The sequence below is a fragment of the Elephantulus edwardii genome, unplaced genomic scaffold (assembly GCF_000299155.1).
Source record: "Elephantulus edwardii isolate Elephantulus edwardi_28Jun2011 unplaced genomic scaffold, EleEdw1.0 scaffold00011, whole genome shotgun sequence".
NCBI lineage: Eukaryota > Metazoa > Chordata > Mammalia > Macroscelidea > Macroscelididae > Elephantulus > Elephantulus edwardii.
The window spans coordinates 12060528-12070129 of record NW_006399761.1 but is presented as its reverse complement, the minus strand read 5'-3'; positions in this window follow the sequence as shown (position 1 = coordinate 12070129).

Sequence of the window (9602 nt, the reverse complement as noted above, 5' to 3'; positions counted from 1 at the left end):
ATAAATAAAATGAAATATAAATATATATGGTTTGTATACCAATTTTGTGTACATTGATATACTTAACACTTATTGAATGCTTAATATGTGCAAGACAGGATTGGGAAGGTGGAAAATAAATGTCTCTTTCTCTTCTCTTTCACTGTCCATCCAGAGAGATAATACAAATAGTTATAGCTATACAGTGATAAACTATACAGCCTATACAGAGCTCCGGTGGCTTAGTGGTAAAGAATTATGCTACCAACCCCAAAGGTACATGGTTCAAATCCACCAGTTTCTCTGAGGGAGAAAGATGGACAGGAGCCTCCCTTACATTTTACTGTCCCTGAAAATTCACTGGAGGATCAGCTATGAGTTAGTTCCAACTCAATGGTACTCAACCATCACAGCATACAATGATGATACTAATAGTTAATATTGATTTGATCTGCGGTGTACTAAGTACTTTATATGTTCCAAGTCATAATACTCATTTAGATTTTAAAGTAAAAGGGTTATTGGAGCAGAGAAGAAAAGAAAGAAGTGAGGCCTACTAGGATAAATAACACGGAAACTGACTTCTAAGGCATTTGAGAACTTCATTAAATGGATGTTGTTAAGTGCCTTTGAATCCACTACAACTCATAGTGACCCATGATTTCAATCTCTGCCGTGCCCCAGCATTGGTACAGTCACTGTGACAGGGAATGGCAAAGATCATCAGTCAGAACTGGTCTTGACAAAGACTTTGGCAATATAACAATAGAACCAACCCTCAAGGAATGCAGCTATATGACAATAAAAACAAACTCTCAAGGAATGGGGCAAAACAACAGACTCAAGGACAAAGGAGATGGCCAAAAGTCCCCATATGTTCATTAGAAGAAATCAGCAGTTTAGACCCAACTCCCCTAACAAAAGATATATAAGCCTTTTTGTAAGATAAAAGTCATTCTTATAGTCTATTATGAATGTCTAATAAACCTGTTTCTTTCTCTTGCTCTCACTTGGTATTGGTGTCTTTCTTGTATTTCCGAGTCAGAACTTTCTAATTCTTGCTTGAAGAGGTCCCTGGACCTCTTTTGGAAATCATCCCCGTGACAACTGTGTCATTCTATCTTGTTCAGAGTCGTCTTCTCTTTTCTCTGACTGTCCACCTTTCTCAACATGATGTCTTTTTTGAAAGATTGGACCCTCCTAATAACGTGCCTGAGTATGTTAGAGGGAGGTGCACCATCCTTGAGTCTCAGGAGAACCCTGATTGCACCTCCTCCAAGATAGAGTTGTTTGTTCTTTTGGCAGGTTTTGGATATTCAGTACTTTTCAACACCATGATTGAAAGGCACCAGTTCTTCTCTGATCATCTTTAATTATTGTCTGTCTTCCAGATACATTGGAAGTAATTGCAAATAGCATTGGATCTTCAGTCAAATAGGATCGGATCAGGCGTGCCTTAGTCTTTAAATGGATATCCTTGCTCTTTAACACTTTAGAGAGGTTCCTAACAACCTCTGTGTTCCCAGTACAACACGTCTTTTGATTTTTTCACTGCTACTACCATGACTGTTGGTGTGCATCTAAGAAAATCATTGACAACTTCAATCGTTAGTCCATCTATCATGATGTTGATTCAGTGGTGAGGATTTTTTGTGTTCTTGACATTGATTTATAATCCATATTGAAGACTAGTCTGATCTTTAGTAGCAAGTGCATGAAGTCTTCTTTTCAGCAGTCAAGGTGTGTCATATGCATAATAATAGAAATGTATTTCAAGTGTCATCTTCCTGAATGGCCCATTAGGATTTTTTGTTTTGTTTAAGAAATTGGTGCTGTAAAAGACTCCCTGGGAGTTGAGCATGCCATACCGAACTATTTCACCTTTACTCACAAATTAGGTCTTCTTTCTCGAGTATGCAAAGATTTAACTGTAAATTTCCTCCCAAAATCACAGTGAAAAGTTAAAAACCAAACAGACCCCTCCTCTCTGGATATTAATTCGCAATGCAGCAAATGCCTGAATGAAGGAAGAATATGGCTGTTGCCCCCTACCCCCTCCAAGCTTCATCATTTCCTGAGAAACTTGATAACCTCTAAACTGGTCATATCAAAGACCAGACCAGACAATGGATCCTGATAAGAGTCTGAGTCTGATCAAAAGAGTCCAAAGCTAACTTAATTAACAACCCAAATTCCGAGAAATACCATCTTAGTCCTCCCCAGGACCCCCATAAGAAGGAACACCCCCCAGATTGCCCACCATCCATTTCTATCCTGTCCGCGGGCTTGGTGTCTCTCTTAGACCGTGCAGTAAAGGCCTGTTCGTTTCTTGGGACCAGTTCCTTTATTTCTCTCCCTCGAGCTCTTTTTTATTTCTGATACTGAACAACAACAAAAATGAAAAGAATAGAATTTTGAGGAATAAGTGAGTGATTCAGTGTGTAATACAGGTAATTTCTAGTTTCAGATTGAAATTTACTCTTAATGTAGTTTATGGTCCACAAGCGGGGAGTATAGGGAGTTCTGCTGGCCTAGTGGTCAGAAAGTGTGCTGCACTCTGAAAGGCACGTGGTTTGGATCCACCTGCCGCCAGGTGCTCTGTGGGAGAAGGCTGGACAGTCTTTTCCCATGCAATTTACTGCCTCCGAAAACCCGCTGGAGATTCAGTGATGAGTCTTTTCTTTCTTGAAGGCACATAACAACAAGACTGGGTATATAACAAGTTAACAAAGGAGGTAATTTCTCGGAGTGGTAAATGTAAAGAAAATAGAGGAATAAGAATGAAAATACCATGTTTATAATGGACCTCTGTTAGGAGTGACATTTGAGCTGTGACCTAAGTGGTGAAAAACAGAGAGTCACACAGACATTGTTGTTAGGTGCCATCGAGTAAAACTCAAAGCGACTCTATGAACAACAGATCTGAACCCTGTCCTGTGCCCCCGTCATATCTGATAGGCCTGAGGTCATTGCCATAGTCAATGTGTCCGTCCATCTCATTGAAGGTCTTCTTGTCTTTCTAGGCATGACGTCCCGTTCCAAAGAGTATCCTCATCCAACAACATGCCCAAAGTGTGTGATAGAAGCTTTGTCATCCTTGTCTCTGGCTGCATTTTGTCCAAGACATATCTGTTCTTTTCGCAATCTGGGATAGTCAGTACTCCAGCATTGCAGGTCAAAAGCCTTGATGATTCTTCTGTCATCCTTATTCGCTGTCCGGTTCTCAGATGTGTAGCAAGTGATTGGGAAGACTATGGTCTGAATCGGGTGTACCTTGTTTCCAGGTAGACGCTAAAAGACAGAGATCAGAGTGATGTGTTAGAAAAGAATAAGACCAGAGCGGCTACAGTGTGAGAAGTTTGAACGTCAGAGGGAGGCCAGCTGGACAAGGCCCTATAAACCTAGGAGTGACACAGGCTGATAATATAATTGTAAAGATTTGGGAGAATAATTCAATTGTCATACCAAGACATCCTATCTAAGTGATTGTTGTGTGTGAAATAGGTTTTAAGGGCCAAGTTTGTCAGCAGGGAGACCAGTTGCTGAAGAGGGAGGAGAATGGTGTGATTGAAAAGACTGTATTTTTTCAGACAAACCCTCTTGCACTTTCTGGTGGACTAAATTTGGTGTGAGAGGCATCAGTGATGATTGTTCATGAACAGCTGATGGTGCATTTCCCAGCAAACAGGAAGGCTAAATGCAGACGGATCGGAATCAGGGGATTTTGTATCTTTGTTTTACCTCGTTTGTCTGTCATGTCTACACTAGAGCAATTTTTTAATTTCAAAATTCAATGAAAGACTTAAGTAATTTCTACGCTTTATTTCAACTAAGAATAGAAGAGTAAGAATGGTTTGAGAGTAGTTTACTGAGAAGAGTAAACTCAAGAACAGACATTTAAATAAAAAGAGTACATATGGCACAAAAGAATATATATGGCATTTATTTCCATACTTACTTGAGGTGTCTCTGAGTAAATGTATTGTAAGTCAGCTAGGATGGATGAAAGTTGAAACTACAACTTCTGAACCTGCCGAGGAAATGATTCCTAATGCAGAGTCTTAATTGGAGACGCAGTGATGAGCGTGCCTGGCTAGACAAAGCCCTCTATACTTGGTCACACTAGTTTTAATTCTTTAGTAAGTGTGACCGCTATCTGCACATTTGTGGCTTTTAAAGCTAGTCCTATGTCCCTCTTTCTGAAAGTAGGTTTATACCTTGTTTTGTCTCTTATAAGTAAAGTATTTAGTGTCTCAGTCTCTTAAGGTTTTATACTATAGATAGTTTCTAGTATAGTGAGCTAGGTGGTTTCCTGGCAAGGAGGTTCTAATCCTTCATCTGCTCTGCTGATGAAAGATGGGTAACTGTTTCCTGTGTGATTACAGTCTTTGAAAAATCTACTGGAGTGTCAGCCATGCAGCAGTTCCCACTTGATGGCACATAGTGAATTCTCACTATACACGCAATGTCTTGAATCTACTAGATTCAACATGTTGTTGTTGTTAAGTGCCGTCGAGTCGTAGGTGACTCATAATGACCCTATGAACGAAAGTCCTTCACACTTGTGTGACTTTCATCCTTTCTTCAGGTTCATAGGGTTTCTGGAGGCAAGCTATTTACGGACGTGGATGCCACTACTGCTTCCAAGCTTGTTTTAGTCACGGAGTTCCACCACACACTGTCCACCATGGTGACCATTAACACATTTGACACATCAGTGTTGCAGTGTTCAGCTTCACAGCAACCACGAGTTACCTCTGTACAGCAAGTGGACACACCAGGGCTGTATAACCTAGAAGAATGTTTGACCAAAACCAATTAAAGACAGGCCTTAGGGCCACAGATTAGAGTCATCCACCTTTGGCTTGGTAGCATCGCTTTTGGTCCACTAGGACAACTGGTCTCTGTGTTGTTAAGTGCTGTCTGAGTCGTAGGTGACTCTTAACGACCCTCTCCTTCCAGGCTTTACATTCCCCAAAACAACCATGAAATACTGTGGGTCATGATGGTCTGACCAACTGGTCAGGAGATGCTGTAGGCCTGGGCACAATCTCTTCTGTTGTGCCCAAGGCACCCCTGAGGTGGCTAGCTGTCACCAAGCCTCACTGAGGTATGTCAGTGCTCAGGGGATTTGCAGAGAGACTTACTGATGTACTTCAGTTGGAGACTCATTCAGTCTGGGTAATTGAGAGGATTTGGTGTTGGGCCTCTTCCACAAGTGTGGGCAGGGTTAGGGACCCACCAAGGGAGCAACATTGGAGGCCTGAGGTGGGAGTCATCCCTAGAATATGGAACGGGGCTTGGAGAAATGACATAGAATAAGAACCTTGAGCAAGGCCACCAGGGGCACCTACAAAGAAGGAACGGGCCTCAGCCACTATCCCTCTTCTTCTGCCTACCTCTCTCATTGGCCGAAACCAACCAGACTCCAGAAGCAAGACCACTGGGGAGTGGAAAGGGGTCCGGTCTGAGGTCTATTCTGCTTCCCATTACACCTCAGGCCCCTCCATCTCATGTCTCCCACTGTGCTGCAAGCACCCCCAAAGCTCTATCCACACTGGGACTTCCAGGCTGCTTAGGCTGACTGTGTCCTCCTCAGTGACCCCAGGTGTGGAACTGGGCACCTCAAGTCCTCCAAGTATGTGGACCCACCACCTGCTTTGTGTTCCCAACTTTGCTCTGGCCCTGTGTCAGGTCAGTAGACCCATGCTGGCATCCCTGTCTGCTTTCCCATCCACCACCCAGCTCGGGGTGGGGGTGAGGGTGAGTTGTTGGATGCCTCAAGTTAAGTACAACTCATAGGCACCCCCTGAGCAGTGGATCTGAATCTTGCCCTATCTCATGCCATCTCCATCCTCTCTAAAGACTTGAGCCTGTTGCTGCAGTCACGGTGTCAATCTCATTGAAGGTTTTCCTCTCTTTGATTTTCCATTCACCTTTTCAAGCACAGTGTTGCGTTCCAAGCACTGGCCCCTTCTTATAGCATAGAAGTTTCACCATCCTTGTCTTCAAGGAGCACCCTGGTTGCACTTTTCCCAAGGCATATCTATTCTTTTGGCAGTCTCTGGGATACTCATTACTATTCTACACCACCACAGCTAAAAGGCACTCACTCTTTTTTTGGTCATTCTTAGTCACTGAGAGACTACATACAAGTCTATTTTTTTTTTTAAGATATTTATATTCTGAGAACATTTTTTTTAAAATTTTATTTTATTTTATTATTATTTTGTGTGTCTGTGTACCGTCAAATCGGATCTGATTGGTACAGGAGGAGATTGTCCCTCCTTTCCCGGCAGAGCATCTGGTGGATTCAAACCATGCACCTCTGGGATTGCAGTGCAGCTTCTTGCCACTAGGCCACCAGAGCTCCCCTACATACAAGTCTATTAATTGAATTGAACACTGTGTTCTTAGCAATTCTGTTTTAAAAGACATCTCTTGAAGAACTGGTGGGAATTGTTCTGCTAACCCAGCCCTCAGAGGCCATGCCTCTGGTGGTTCGAATCCCTCATTGGCTCCCCAGGAGAAAGATAGACAATCTCTACCTAACTGTGATTTACAGCCGCTGAAAACCCTCCGCAGGGTCAGCTGAGTAGGTTCTACTCAAAGGCAATGACGGTTTTTTTAGAAGAAGGGAAGAGTTCGGGGATAGTAGGTTAAATTTTGGTGAGAAAGCAGATTTCAGTTATGGCGTTCACTTAGAGTTCTACAGCAGGTTGAACTGTCTCAGAATCCACAGCACCTGGCTCATAGAGTGTGGGGAAAAGTGTTGAATAAATATTCTGGATAAAAGAGTGAAAAATAAATCCTGACGGATTAGTTTATAAAGGAAATTTTAAACATAACTGTTAGATTAAAAAAGTTAGAGAAGGAAAGAAAAAAAATTGGTCCCAAGAAATGAACAGGCCTTTATTGCGTGGTCTGAGAGGGACACTGAGCAAAGAAGGTCAAAATGGCTCGAGGCGGGTCTAGGGAGGCCTCTTTTTATAGGACTTCTGGGGAGGAACTAGAGAAGATGGTATTTGCTCTGGAATCTGGGGCTGTTAGTTTACTTGGTTTTTGTCATTAGGCCCCTGAGCCTTATCAGGATCCAGTGTCTGGTCTGGTCCAGGGTCTGGCCGCTCTGGATGTCTTCAGGTTTCCCAAGTCCTGGGGGCAAACTGGGGCATTATTGGCATTCTTCCTCTAATAACTGTAATGGATTGAAGTAGCAATGATTGAGTTCCGTTCTGTTTGGAACTTCACCTATATTTAAAAACAAAATGGTTTTCCAAAGAATTCCTTATTTCTGCCTGCTCCACCATCTGGTAACCCCTGATCCAGAGGTCCAGAGGCTGTAAATTTTGTCTTGATGGATATACCTTCTCTAGATATTTTCTATTTCAGATCCCCCACTTTCTGAAAGTCATACATTCCTGTGAAACCTTTGCAAGCTGTAATAGTAGAAAGCAAAGAAATAGTTATCATTAATGTATATGGGAGGTTTTGTTTTTTTAATACCCCCTAGGAAACTCAGCATAGTTAATTCCACATGGAATCCTCAGATATATGCTTGGAAATCACCACGTCATTGTTGGGAGTTTGTTTTTTCTTTTTTAACATTTTCTGACCCCTCCAAAAACACCCACCAAGTCATTCCAAGTAACACAGTCTTAAATAACACTCATACACTGTTCACTTAACAGAGTTCAAAGCTATGGTGGCTTGATGGTGAGTGATGTAGCGTAGTCTCTGGAGGAGGGGTGACAACACCCTGGCAGATTGGGGTTCATGCTTCCTGGCTAATGCCTTGCTTCAGAACAAACACAGAATGCTGGTTTTTTTATGCACCTGTTCCCCAAGCCCCAGTACAAGTAAAAATGATCTAAACATTTCTTTCAGTGAATCAACCCAATAGCTGATCCTGCAGGGGTTTCCCCAGGCTGTAAATCACACAGGAGGAGACTGCCCGCCCATCTTTCTCCTGCAGAACGCCTGTTGGATTTGAACTGCCTTTGGGTTTGCAGTGGAAGACTGGTACTAATGTAGATCTTTTTAAAAAGTGATAATGGCATAAAACTGTTAGGTCTTCGCAGTGGACATAAGGCCAAGGACTCAAGGAAGAAAGCGGTCTCCCAGGCCGGATTCCTTGGTCTGCAGAGAGAGAAATAGGCAGAGGGACAGACCAGGGAACTGCTGAACCCTAAAGTGGATTAGAGCAGGTTTTATAGTGAGGGTCTTTAGGAAGGGAAGGGAGGGACCTTCCATTGTGGTTTAGCCAGGAGAGTGGGTTTTCTGGGGAGGAAAGGGAGAGGCACTAGTTGAGGCTGTTCACTCCCTTTGTTGACATGTTGATATTCCTTGAATCCTTTGTTCTCCCTTTGACCTTGGTCCTGGCCTGACAAAAACTTGCCACAAGCAAGGTATGCTTGTAAATGTCATTATAAAATATTTATCTTTTATTTGTGGGCTGTATTACTCAGCATGTTTTCAGAGTCCATCTGTATGATGGAATGTGTCTGAACTCTTTCTCCTTCTGATCTTGTTAAATGCTGTCAAGGACAGCTCATAGTGACTCTGAACAGAAGATCAGAACCCTTCTTGTGTCTCCTTCCTCCCAATCTCTGTCACAGGGAAGCCCATTGCTGCAGGGACTTTGTCAGCTCACCTGGTTGAGGGTCTACTCCAATAGACTATGGACCACATTTTGTTTATCTGTTCACAGGTTCTTTGGTTTCTACCTTTTGGTTATAGTGAATAATGCAGCAGTGAACATTGGTGGCCATGTGTGTGATTGGGTTGTTTGACTTTTTAATTTCTAGTTGACAATGACAGTTGCAAGAATTGAATAAAGAGCTTTTATGTTTATTCTCATACTCTGCTTACGCACACATTAGCACCTCTCTCAGTCCCCCATGGACTGCCAAAAGAATTCTCAGACAGAGTGCAGCCAGAGGGCCTCTTGGAGTCAAAGGTGGTAAAGCCTCTTCTCACATACTTTGGTCTTGTTTTTAGCAGAGGCTCCTCCTTGGAAAAGGACATCATGCTTGGAAAGGTGGAGGGTCAGCACAGGAGAGGGAGACCCTCAGCAGATGGACTGTCCCAGTGGCTGCAGCAGCGAGAATGAGTATGTCAGCGATGATAAGGACGGCACAGGTCCGGCAGGGTTCAGACCTGTTATTCACGGGGCCGCTAGGAGGCCTTCTCAACTCTGTAGCACTTAACAGCAGCACTCACTCATGGCTCTCAAGTCAAAACTGACCCTCTAGTAGTTTCTCTGAGGCTGTAAATCACGTGGGAGGACACTGCCCATCTTTGTCCCCCAGGAGCAGCTGATGATTTCAAACCTCCTTGAAAGGACCAGTTATCAGAAACTCAGTTTCTGGTGAAGAACAGTTAACCCCACCCCACCCGCTTGAGTGGTTTTTTTAAAAAAACCAACCAACCCCACCTGTGGTAAATCCCACCCTGATTGATGAACTGCCATAAAGTGGAATTCTTCTTCTTTGTAAGAGCACAAGGAATTTTTCCGCATTCCTGTATCTGAAGTAAATCTGAATAAGATTCAAATAGGTTTCCAAACTGTTTCCCTGAGCTATGGCTAGCCAATTGAAGGTGGACAAATACCCAAACTACTGTGG